We start from the raw sequence: 12,640 nt of genomic DNA on the forward strand, positions 1-12,640 counted from the left end.
GTCTCTCACCAGACCCCAGCATGTCATGCCAGCCCTCAGGTAAGGGTCACCTAAACCATACAGGGGCGGCTGGTATCCTTGGTTCTGGTGACAGACTCCCTTTAGTGTGTCTCCAGTGTCGACGTCCTGATTTGTGTTCAATTATAATTTATTTAATTCTAAAGCTATTTGTTAATAGTGAACAGAAGAATAATACTTGTCCTTCACCCGAAGACTGATGACCCACAAGAAGTCGCAGGTTTCTTCAGGGTACAGAGGTTAGGGCCGCATGGTGAGTAAAGTCCTGCAGCATGGTGGCAGCTTTCTGTATTGGCATTTAGCAAGAGTAACCCACATATTATATAGAGTATCTTTACAGTATAAGAGCTGCTTCCTTAAAGGGGGTTTCCATGATACATAATTGATGACCTATTCCTTGGATCGGTCATTAAAGATCAGTAGGGACCCCTGGCCATGCAGTACTCCGCTGGGTGCTACAACCTCTTCAGTATTGACCAAGCACAGCACCGTACATTTGTGCAGGGCTGTGCTTGGCATCACATCTCGGCCCATTCACTTGAGGCGCGATCAGGCCATGTGACCATGTGATGTCACATGAGGTCCAATGGATTCCACTGACTGCAGTTCTAGTTGCCTGACTCAGATGTGGTCATAGACTTAGTGGTCCTGGACTATAACATTGTGTGAAAATACTTTGGGCCTTATAGATAAAGCTGCCCCAACAGTGTCATACATGGCAACCAGTCACATGACCTGGTATCTTATGGCTGTGTACAACGCTGACCACTTCTTTTATATACACGAGTCCCGGTGTTCTAAAAACTTGACTGAAGATGTCTTGGTCCAGTCCTAGGGATACGATACTTATGTACAGACGTACATGAAGGCACAAGGTATTCTGCACTTAGCTTTCCTCTAGTCTCTAAACAGTATTTATAAGCGTGTGTTTCTTCCCTCCGTCCCCCTGGTCCTTTAGGATAGCACTTCGCCATAGATGTTCCCTTGGAGCGGACATGGCCAATGTGTTGGTAAATCTCTCGGCTTAAGTTATCTGTAAATCTTGTTCTTTTCCAATAAAGAGATTTTCAGCTCAGTGTTGTGGTCTATATATGAAAGACATAAAAGGGGTTAAATTTCATGATACGGCGTCAGTCCACGCTCTATGTAAGCAGATAGGGCCATCTGATGCTTGCTTTTGATCAGATATCAGATGCGATGGTTGAAGAGAAGTAGAAGGTAATACATGTTTGCACAAGAAATTCTGTAAATTTTTCCTCAAATGCAGCATTTATGTCAATTCTATTCCTTTCCACGTAGCCGGACTGTGTGTGTGCAGGATTATTGTGGTATATTATATTATAGTATATTTGATATAATAATCTGTGTTACTTGTGTTATCCAGACTTGTGTAGATTAAGTTTATAGGGAACTTGTCAGCTAAATCACTAGCAGATCTCTATAGACGTCTGGTTTAGAGTCTTAAATATTCTTAAGACTTCTGGGATGAAGAAAAAAAAATTAGTAGGACAAACAAAACTAAGACCTTATTCACAACCAAGTTTCGGCCATGAAAAACTCTGTGTGCAATGGATTTCCTGGCCTGCACAGTATACAGGGATATAGACTCCTAACATTACACTTATCTATGATGCTAGGAGTCCCTGCAAAATGCTGTCACTGACTGATTACTGTATGGGACTATATTTTGCAGGGAGGAGCTCCTACCATCCTAGATAACCGCTTCTGTCTCGCCATATACAGTATTGTTCCTCAGGCTTCCTACCTTGTTTGTTCCTCTGTCGTCCCTCTATCCATGGAGTGCTGGTCGTGTACTAAGGGTATGTTCACATGGGGTAACTTGGAGCTGATTTTGAGATTGATTCAGCTTCAAATTCGGACTAAAATCAGTCACATTATCCGTCACTTCTATTTTTCCAAAGCAGCAGCAGAATATCCAAATCACAGGGGCAAGGAGGTGGATTTTGACAGCAGATTTCGCCTCAAAATTCGCCTCCGTACAATGGTGGTCTATGGAGACCACGAGCGTTCTTTTTTCGCCAGCAGCATGTTGCCGCTAGCGGAAAAAAGAAGTGGGCTTTCCTTTCTTCAGGCGGATTCTACCTGGTGGCAGCGACCTCCAGAGTAGGCTCATTCATTTGAGCTGACTCCGGAGGGGGAAGCCACGACTGCGATGGTCGTGGCGGGGAAGGGGGTTTGTCCCGAGAGTGACGCGGCTCCCTGCGTCACTCTCGGTGCCAAAATCCGCTCCCCCTCCCCTTCCTGTGAATGAGCCCTTAGGGGTAGCTATCAATGGGAGGCTTTTTTTTTTTTTTTCAGCGCTGAAATTCCACACTAAATTCCTCACCTTTTCCTCTTTGTGAATGGACCCTTAGGGGGACTTTCAGTCCCCCATCCCTCTCATCAATATGGGACCCAGCTGCTGGGCCAGAAATCAGACACTTAACCCCTAACTATAGGACAGAGTATGTACAAATAGGGGAACACCCCTTAAGAGGACCTTTCATGGTCCGGGGCACAGGCAGTACTGCTGGAAAGAAGACAGTGTGCTGAATTCAGCGCACTGTCGGCTTTCCCGATCTGTGCCCCGGGTAAAGCGCTATCGGTTCCGGTTCCGTAGCTCTTCACAGTCAGAAGAGCAAAGACATACTCTGTCTTTGTCCGTTTTGGCAGACTTAGATGGTTGAACCTGGGATTTGAATGAATATTTGTGATATTTTGCCCTCTTGTTTTTTTGCCCCGGCTTATTCGGCCTGATCCGGATTTGGTATTGGTATACTATGGGACTGAATGCGTGTAGCCTCTGTCATCCACTATGCAATATCAAATGCAACCCAAGAACAATGGAGGCGCTGTTTCTTAGGATCCCTTATTACTAAATCCCTTCAATAGCAAGCTAAAATAAAAATCCAAATCTATGAGCTCTCCTCAGTCTGCCGTTTCTCTGTAAGATTGATGTCATTGTCCTTGTAAACAGGCCATGTACGGGCTATAGTATATACTGTATATAAAGAATAGTGCTCTAGGCCGCGCCATCATTCTCTACAAACGCTATGGCCCCTATTAAGAGCGATTGTTATGACTGCAATTCTCCAAGTCTTTACACCCAACGTATTTTTAGCTCTCTGTTCCTTTTCTGTCTTGATTGGGAAATAAGTGGTTTGTGTTCGTACGACAGATGTCTTCCTGCTTGGAGAGGAGAAACAATGGCTGCAATTAATGGGCGCACATCGGAAGCTGTGAGGTGCTATATATTCCCCTGGCACAACATTAAGACTGGGGGGATGATGGCTACAAGAGAGCGGAACTATCCTGGAGTGCGTGTAAGTTTGTAAAATATCTCCGATGTGTCAGTAAAGTAATCCTGTTCATTCATACAGATGTAGCCGAGTTAACCTGAACTTCTGCAATTGGTTAAACCGCTGCAGCGGGATATCTGATCACAGAAGACAAGAAAAACTAATAAGTCATTGAGAAATGTTTTTTGTATGTCTTCTGTGTTAAGATATGATGATGCCGCAGCAGCCTAACTAATAGCGATGTCCTAGTTTTTCACTGCCAAACCAAAAAACATGTGACTAGTCAATTGGTTTTAATGCGTCTGTAAGTAAGTCTCCATATGTCAGCTTGGACTCTTCAATGCAAACCACTACGAAGAGGTTAATAGCACTATACACATCCCATCTCCTTTAAAGGGAGAGTGTCACTAGGACCCCAGCATATTGACATAGCACTGCAGATAGGTTAGGGTCACCAGACCCAGCATATCAACCCAGCATATCAATCCAGCACTGCAGATAGATAGGTTAGGGTCACCAGAACCCAACATATCACCCCAGCCCTGTAGATAGATAGGTTACTGTCACCAGAAACATTAGTAACAATGAAAAGTACAACCTGTCCCGCAAATAAACAGCCCTGACATATCTCCATCAACAAAACAGTAACAAAGTTGCAGGTGTCAGAATATGGTGACCCCAGGAAAATCGCTCATTTTCAAAAAGTGACATTTTATTTGTAAATGTGAAAAAACATAATAAAACCAAAGTAACTATGGTATTGTCGTAATCGTAATGTCTCCACGGACGACGCTGCCTTGCCATTTATAATGCAGAGTGAACGCCGTAAAAAGAAAATGCAACAACTTATGGTAGAATTGTGAGGGTTTTTGTTTTTTTCACATGGACCTCCAAAAAACATTAACAAAAGCTAATCAAAAAATTTTATGTACTCAAAAATGTTACCAAATGAAAGTACAACTCATCACGCAAAGAATAAGCCCTCACATAGCTATGTGGGCAGAAAAATATAAAGTTAGGAATTTTGGAAGGCAGGGAAGTTAAAAAATGAAAAAGTATTGACGTAGAAACTACCCTGCGTCCTTAAGGGGTTAAAAAATAGCTGCCCAAGTGACGGTGAATCCCCAAACTAAATTTTTTTTTTTTTTTTTCTGAACTTAATTTTAAAGGGAAATCTTCTGACCTACTGTATGTTGTGCCATACTATAGCGACTAGTCATAGATCACACCATGCAGTTGGACAGCTATAGACTCACTAAACCAGTTTGGTTCCAGACTGGCGCTGACTTACAGGGCTTTGCTACAGTCCAGTGAGTGCCTGCAGTGTCCAGTTTTACCTGCTGTTGCCAATATTAAAGACCTTTCATGTCCTCTGGCACCTGCGGTATTTTATACTGCCAAAAAATTATTCACACTATTAACTTTGCTAGTAGGCACCCTGGTGTCAGAGATATTGGTGCCATTAGTTTCTGCACCAATATCCCTGCACTGTCAGAAGAGCAGGCCTCACAGCTTAGTATCACCGCTAGATTGTAAGCAATGCCCCCTGACAATACAAGGCTATGGAGAAGCACTGTCAGGGAAGACGTCCCTCACAGACCAGCGATGATGCTGAGCTGTAAGTCCCGCCCCTCTGACAATGAAGTGGTATCAGCGCCCAAACTAATGGCACAGATATCTCTGGCACTGGGGCGCAGACCGGCAAAGCTTACTGTGTGCTAGAATGATATAATAACACGGATGTCAGAGGACATGAATGCGCCTCTTTGTCACCAGTCTGTCCATTAGAACTGACCCAGGACTACAGAGGGTGGACCCTTCAAATGCCCCCTTGACTAGTAAGGGCTACATAATCCATGAACATCCAGTTGGTCTCATCTAGAACTATGTATTGTACAATTATACCTGTGCAGGCGCTGCAGGGAAATAAAACAATTATAACAGGTTCACCAGCAGATTGCTAGAGTGCCACCTAGTGGTCAGTTTATCATCAAGGGCCCCTTCTAAAGCCGGGGTCACACGGGGTTTGTTGGTCAGGATTTTGCTGTAGAATCCGGCTCAAAAAAACGCCTCTCATTGCATTCAATGGGTTTCTTTTTTCCGTGAGCAGTTTGTTCCCGGAAAAAAAGAAGTAACCTGCCCTTTCTTGAGGCGGATTCCGGCGCAGAGTCCACAGCGCGACACCTCCCTCCTGACTAGGCACATTTACTTGGGCCTAATCCGGAGCCGAATGCTGCGACTGGATGCCGATGCACTGCACCGGTGTCCTGTCGTAGCTAGCCGTTTTTTGGACCGGATTCTGAGGCGGCCTCCGCGTCAAAATCTGGTCCAATAACCCTGTGTGAACACGGCCTAACAGAGTATGTTCAAAGCATTGCATTAACCCCTTCTAACCACAGGCATTTTTCTATTTTTGTTTTTGACTGCCCGCCTTCCAAATCCCATAACTTTTTTATCACTCCATTCATAGAGCCATACGAGGGCTTACTGTTTGTGAGACAAATTACACTTTGTAATGGTACAATTTAAAACTCTGTACGATATACTGTGAAGCTGGAGAAAAATCCAGAATGGAGTAGAATTGTAGAAAAACTGCGACTTTCTTACAGACGTGAGTTTTTATGGTATTCACTGTGCAGCCAAAATGACACGACACTTGTGTTCTATGGACTGGTTACATTACGGTGATATAAAATTATATATATATATATATATATATATATATATATATATATATATATAATTTTTTTTTAGTTATTTTTTTACTGTAATTATTAGATACCTTTAGGCTGAGGCCCACATTTTGGAAATGCAGATTTTTTTGTTGCAGATTTTGTTGCGGTTTTTTGAGCCAAAGCCAAGAATGGCTACAGATGGAATGGGAAATATAAAGGAAGTTCTTATACATCTACCTTTTGCTCAATCTACTCCTGGCTTTGGCTGAAAAAAACAAAATCTGCAACAACAAAAAAAGCTGCATTTCTACAATGTGGGGCTTTAGGCTTAGGCATCTTGAACCCCAGGGGGTCTGATCACTAATACAATGTATTACTATCTTAATGCATTGCAAAATACCACCACTTCTATTACAGGCTGCACAGAGCAGGGAAAGGGTTAAGACTACGTTCACATCAGTTTTGGTGGCCACAACCTCTCCGCTCTTCTAGAGGTAACTTACTTCCTAACACTAGACAATCCCTTTAAAAATAACTAATTACAGAGTGGTAATATCAGCTCTGACCAGCAGAGGGAAGTCTTTTCGTTCTAAAACTTGTGACTAGAGGAGAATTCTCATCTTCTAAAGTCATAGAATTATTAGATGCCAAATGATTGCAGGGACCGGCCTCTGGGACCCCAAGTTATCCTAAGAATAAAGGGGGGTGCAGTCCTGAGTACCCGCCACTGTTTCTCTGACCATGGTAGGGGGATCAGCACTGTACAGTACTATGGCCACTTTATTTTCGGGATTACTGGGGCACCTACATATTGGACCCCACTGATCATAAAGTGACGGTATATCCTAACAACACGTTGTCTCTTTATAAGGTGGGAACAAACGTGAATCAAATCACAACCACTTTCTGCAGATTATTTCTATGGATGTGCTTTATATCTGGACATGCAGTGCTGTGCAAAGTGTTAGACATGCAAAGTAAGAATGCTTTCAGAGATAGAAGGGTTAATCATTTATTTGTTGACAATTAAAAGACAATTGTAAATTCCATCAATATTTGGCGTGACCTTTACCCTTTGGAGGAGTCCTTCTTTGGTGTATTCCGCCTATGGCTATATATGATCTGTATGTGACATCTTAGGGAGAGCTCATTATATGGTTATAGTAATGTACAGTGCCAGGGCCGCCAATAGGGCAGTATTACCGCTACTGGTGTCAGGGGCCCGGCCAAATTGAAAAATGGGGGGGGGGCCCGGTTTTGGCCGGCCCCCTGGCGCCCGCAGCAGCAATTGTGCCCTGGGCCGGCGTCACTATAGTATAGTCGGGCAAGTGCCGGGGCCCACAGAGCCTCTTGGGGCCCCACAGCACTTGCCTGTCCCGATTTCAGCTCATCGGCGTCCGTCGGACGCTGTTGAGCTGAATACACAGGCGATTAAAGCAGGAGCTCAGCTCAGCTCCTGCTTTAATGCTGCGCCCGGCTTCGGCGTGCGTCACATCGTACGTGACGGCATGACGTCACGACGTCACATCGCGCTTACACCTGTAAGTGAGAGGAGCGTCAGAGAGAGGAGCGGCGAGGGAGCGATGAAGGAAGGGTGAGTGTAAATAAGTGTTTGTTTTGTGTTTAACATAATGAAGGGCGCCCATGAAACTGGGGGGCAAATGAAGGGGAGGGGGGGAACGGCATGATACTGTGGAAGATGAAGGGGGTGGGGAGAGAATGGCATGACACTGGGGAAAATGAAGGGGGGGAGAATGGCATGACACTGGCGCAGATGAAGGGGGGGGAGAATGGCATTACACTGGGGCAGATGAAGTGGGAGAATGGCATGACACTGGGGCAGATGAAGTGGGAGAATGGCATGACACTGGGGCAGATGAAGGGGGTGGGGAGAGAATGGCATGGACACTGGGGCAGATGAAGGGGGAGGAATGGCATGACACTGGGGCAGATGAAGGGGGAATGACATGACACTGGGGCAGATGAGGGGGGGAACGGCATGACACTGGGGCAGAGATGGGGGGACATGAAACTGTGGGCAGTTGAAAGGGGGAGAACAGCATGAAACTGGGGACAGAGATGGAGGGGGGGACATGAAACTAGGGGTAGATGAAGGGTGTATATGAAAGTGGGGGAGAGATAGAGGGGGGACATATAATTTACAGGTAATTTACAGAAAAGTGGGCGGAGCTAAACTTGTTGCGGCGCGCAGGGCGCGCCGCACATTTTCTCCCTCTTTCTATTCTTCAAAAGTTGGGACGTAATACATAATTGGTATGTCACAAAATAAAGTGGTGTTAAAATGGGGGGGGGGGGGGGGGCCCAGACACTTGGGGTGTATGGGGCCCCAAAATTCCTGGTGGCGGCCCTGTACAGTGCTGTTGGGTCTTAGTCACACTGGTATACGGTAACATTACTAGCTTATGTATCCTTGACATCCCACTAATGTGTCAGCTGAATAAGAGAATAACTGAAGACCATGAACATGTCATTGTATCATTAGATTTTCATTCTAAGAAGCCTTTTAAGAACAACTGTCACTGCTGAATAAGATCTTATAACGCTGAAGATAGAATCCTGTGTCATGACTCAGACGCTCCAGCTCCTGACACCCATGTCATCCACCGTGGAGAGATGTGTAAATGATCCGGTCCTGTTATCACTCCTCTGTCATCTAATTTACCTGAATCTAATGAAAAATAAATAAATAAATATATATATATAAATATATATATATATATATATATATATATATTAAAATAAAAAATATACACACACACACACACACACACACACGGAACATAGCCCCAAAACACATGAGCAAGACAATATGTAGTCTACTGAATGAATTAAAGGGATTTTCTGACTTAAAATACTGTGCAAATGGTTTACAGCAGTGAAATCAGGGGCGTAACTATTGGGGTAGCAGCAGCAATGACTGTCAGGGGGCCCAACCGCAGCCGCTACCACTGAGGATTTTATTTTTTAATAGGCTGGGGTTACTCCAGCAGGTAACAGGCCCTATTCACTTACCGATCCACGCTCCTGCTCACGATCACTGGCCCTTTCCCTTCTGCGGAGGCTGTGAGCTGGGATCAGTAAGTGAGGCCACAGACCCGCAAACCCCACAAACGCTGCTATCATTATACTCCGGGGTCTTTTCAGACCCCCAGAATATAATGATCGGAGAACTTGGAAAGGTGAGGCGTCATAAAAGACAATATTACTTACCTCTCCTGGGCTCTGGCAGGCTTTGGGCCTACTTGGTGACATCACAGACGTCACGTGGGCCAGGCTGGTGTCCTTATGCATCGCAACACAAGCCTTGCTCAAGTGATGTCTCTTCCATCATTGAAGATGGCCGACATCAGCAGGGAGTGCGTTGGAGCCCAGGAGAGGTAAGTAACAGTGTTTTTTTTTAATGTTTGTATCCTCCCCTGGGTCTCCGATTATTATACTCTGAGGTCTAATGTTCGCCCTGGGGCCCCACCATTCCTAGTTACGCCACTGAGAGAAATGTATTCCTTACTAATGTACTGTCTGTAACTGAGAAGCCTGTATACACTAGTCTCATATACAGTGAAATGACTGTGCTCCTGTTGGTCATGTCATCCTTGTGTTAGGTCTGTACTCTGAACACAGGGTAATCTCCTCCTCCCTGTAATATTGGATATGACACATCACATGTCTCTTATCTCTAGTAGCAGACTACTTTCTAATAGAGGGGTATGCAGGTAATTGTAATTCTATAAGAATCCCACCTACAGCAAGCCCTAGTAGCATCAAAACAAAGGTACAGCACAAATCTGGGCCAGATAATGAAAATGAACTAATTCTGACATACGATGGCATCATCCGAGCTTTTAGCACAGATATAAGTATCATTTTCGTTTCCGGTTTGCAGAACGCGGATATGATTGCAACATATGTCGGAACAGGGAGCCATAGAGATAATGAAGGGGAACCAAAAAGCTGGCACAGAGTAACATTTGATGTAACATTTTACTCATTTGGAGCCTGATCCTACAGATAAGTTGAGACGTTTGGAGGCGACGCAGAACATTATTCGGTTTTCCTATCATTATGTTAAGGTTCTTTGCAGATGGAGGATGTCTCATTTCTCCATTATTAGGAAGATGCCGGTGATGTGGCATGGGCTCCCACAGAAGGTTTTATTTTACAAAAGGTTTTCATCTTACATAACAGACCTATTGTACTAAGATTTTCACTTTGAGATCAATATTGTTATTTCTCCCGTTTTGTTCTACTTTCAGAAGCTTCTCCCATTGTATATACTGATGTCTGTATTTAACTGTTCTCTGCAATGCCGGCTGGAAAGTGTGTCACTAGATGAGTCTGCCCTCGGTCATGGCGCTAGCGGAAAATGGAAGTTTAACTCTTGAAAATCATACCCCTCTCTCTCGCTTAATGGTTTTCGGTGCTTTTTGCAGACAAATTGAGCGATTCAAAAGCCAAGACATAATGTGCAAAGTGCACTTCATGGCACACAGGGACCGATCAAGGGGTATGGGGGCATCCTGTACGCTTTAGAAAAGATAGCTTACAAAATAATAGGAATACTAGTGCTTTGAAGGACCCCAAAACAACACCATACAGTTCTATATACTTCTATATAGTCTATATACAGTGGCGTAACTAGGAATGGCAGGGCCCTGTGGCGAACTTTTGACCTGACCCCCCCCCCCCCCGCCGCTTTCCTGTCAGCTCTATTACGCCCCATAGTGGCCCCTGCACACACTATTACGCCCCATAGTGGCCCCTGCACACAGTATTATGCCCCGTAGTGGCCCCTGCACACAGTATTATACCCAATAGTGGCCCCCTGCACACAGTATTATGCCCCGTAGTGGCCCCTGCACACACTATTACACCCCGTAGTGGCCCCTGCACACAGTATTACGCCCCATAATGGCCCCTGCATACAGTATGATGCTCCATAGTTGCCCCAGCACACTCTATTATGCCCCGTAGTGGCCCCTGTACACACGATTACGCCCCATAGTGGCCCCTATGCACAGTATTATGTCCCACTGTGAACAGCCATGAGCAATTATTATACTCTGGTGTCTTTTCAGGCCCCAGAGTATAATAATCGGAGATCGGGGGGGTGGGAATCAATATAAAAAAACAGTCACTTACCTATCTCCAGCTCTGCTGCAGTCCTCAGTGGTGTCGGCCATCTTCAATGACGTTCAAGACGTTACATAATAATAGTGTCTGTGGGGCCCGCGGCATCACATACCGATCCTGGCCCCTGCCTCATGTCCCCCCCGTGCTTCTGATATCATACCGAGTTTTTATCTGTTATGTATAAATGTCCTCTAAAATGACCTGGGCACGCTCCATTAGATGATGTATGGCAGAGCTATAACTTGGTAAGGAGGATAATTCTATATGGCGACGCAAAGTGGAGCAGCACGCCACGTGCATGGACTTCCTATGGATTTGTAATATGAAGCCTCGGGGACTCTGCATGTCTTCATACAGCCTCCTCCCGTGCATGAGACCCTACGGTTAGAAAAATACATGACAGACTTGTGGGACTTGTTATTCTATATAGAAGAAGCTGGAAACTTCCAAGAAGTACTAATGTCCATCTGCTTGTGGTGTATATGAGTCTAATGCTACTCTCTGTGAATACAATTGTCTTTACTTCCCATCTGCTGCGGATGGTAACAGCTATACTTGTACGATTTGGCTGTTTCTCCATTATGGCATGTTTTTTCCATGTGTCTCATTTCTGTAAACCAGATCACCATCGCTCCTATTACATTAGCGGCTTATTAGCGGCGGAAACAAGTCCTGGGTTCTTTCTGGCATCGGCTTACGTAGTGATGCCAGGGCTTGTCACATGTATGCAAAGCTGAAAATACTGTACTCAGCTTGTAAGGCTTTGTTCTACGGTCAGCGCAGAATATTGAAGATTACATAGATCGTGTTTCCGTGGCCCCATTCATTGTGGCCAGTGAGCATGGCCGCAAAACAGGACGGGAATAGGACCTGTATTGTGTTTTGTGGCACTGACTCTCTGCCCGCACAGATCTCAGGATTATGTACAAGGTCCCTATAGAAATGAAGGAGTAGCATTCTGAACAGGGGCGCAATTACGGGGGTAGCAGCGGTAGTGGCTGTTACAAGGCCCAGGACATTAGGAGGCCCTAATTACTTACCGATCCTGCCTTCTGCACGTGGCCTCTGGCGTTTCCCCTTCTTCTGAGGTGGCTGTGAGCAGGAGCCAGGATCGGTAAGTAAGGCCGCAGGCCCGCGAACCCCTCAAACACTGCTATCATTATACTCGGGTGGGGAGGGGGTGTCTTTTCAGACCCTCAAGTATAATGGTATAATGATCAGAGGGCTAGGAGAGATGAGGGAACATAAAAACATAAAAAACTGCGTTACTTACTTCTCCTACACTCCGGAAGGCTTTGGGTCTACTTGGTGACGTCCTAGATATCACATGGGCTGGGCTTGCGTCATTATGTCATTATGCACCGTGGCGCAAACCCAGTTTAAGTGACATCTCTTCCGTCATTGAAGACGGCCAACATCAGCAGGAAGTGCGCCGGAGCTCAGGAGAGGTAAGTGACAGTGGCTTTTATGTTTGTATCCTCCCCTGAGTCTCCGATC

Source organism: Leptodactylus fuscus, chromosome 6 (genome assembly GCF_031893055.1).
Source record: "Leptodactylus fuscus isolate aLepFus1 chromosome 6, aLepFus1.hap2, whole genome shotgun sequence".
Classification (NCBI taxonomy): Eukaryota; Metazoa; Chordata; class Amphibia; order Anura; family Leptodactylidae; genus Leptodactylus; species Leptodactylus fuscus.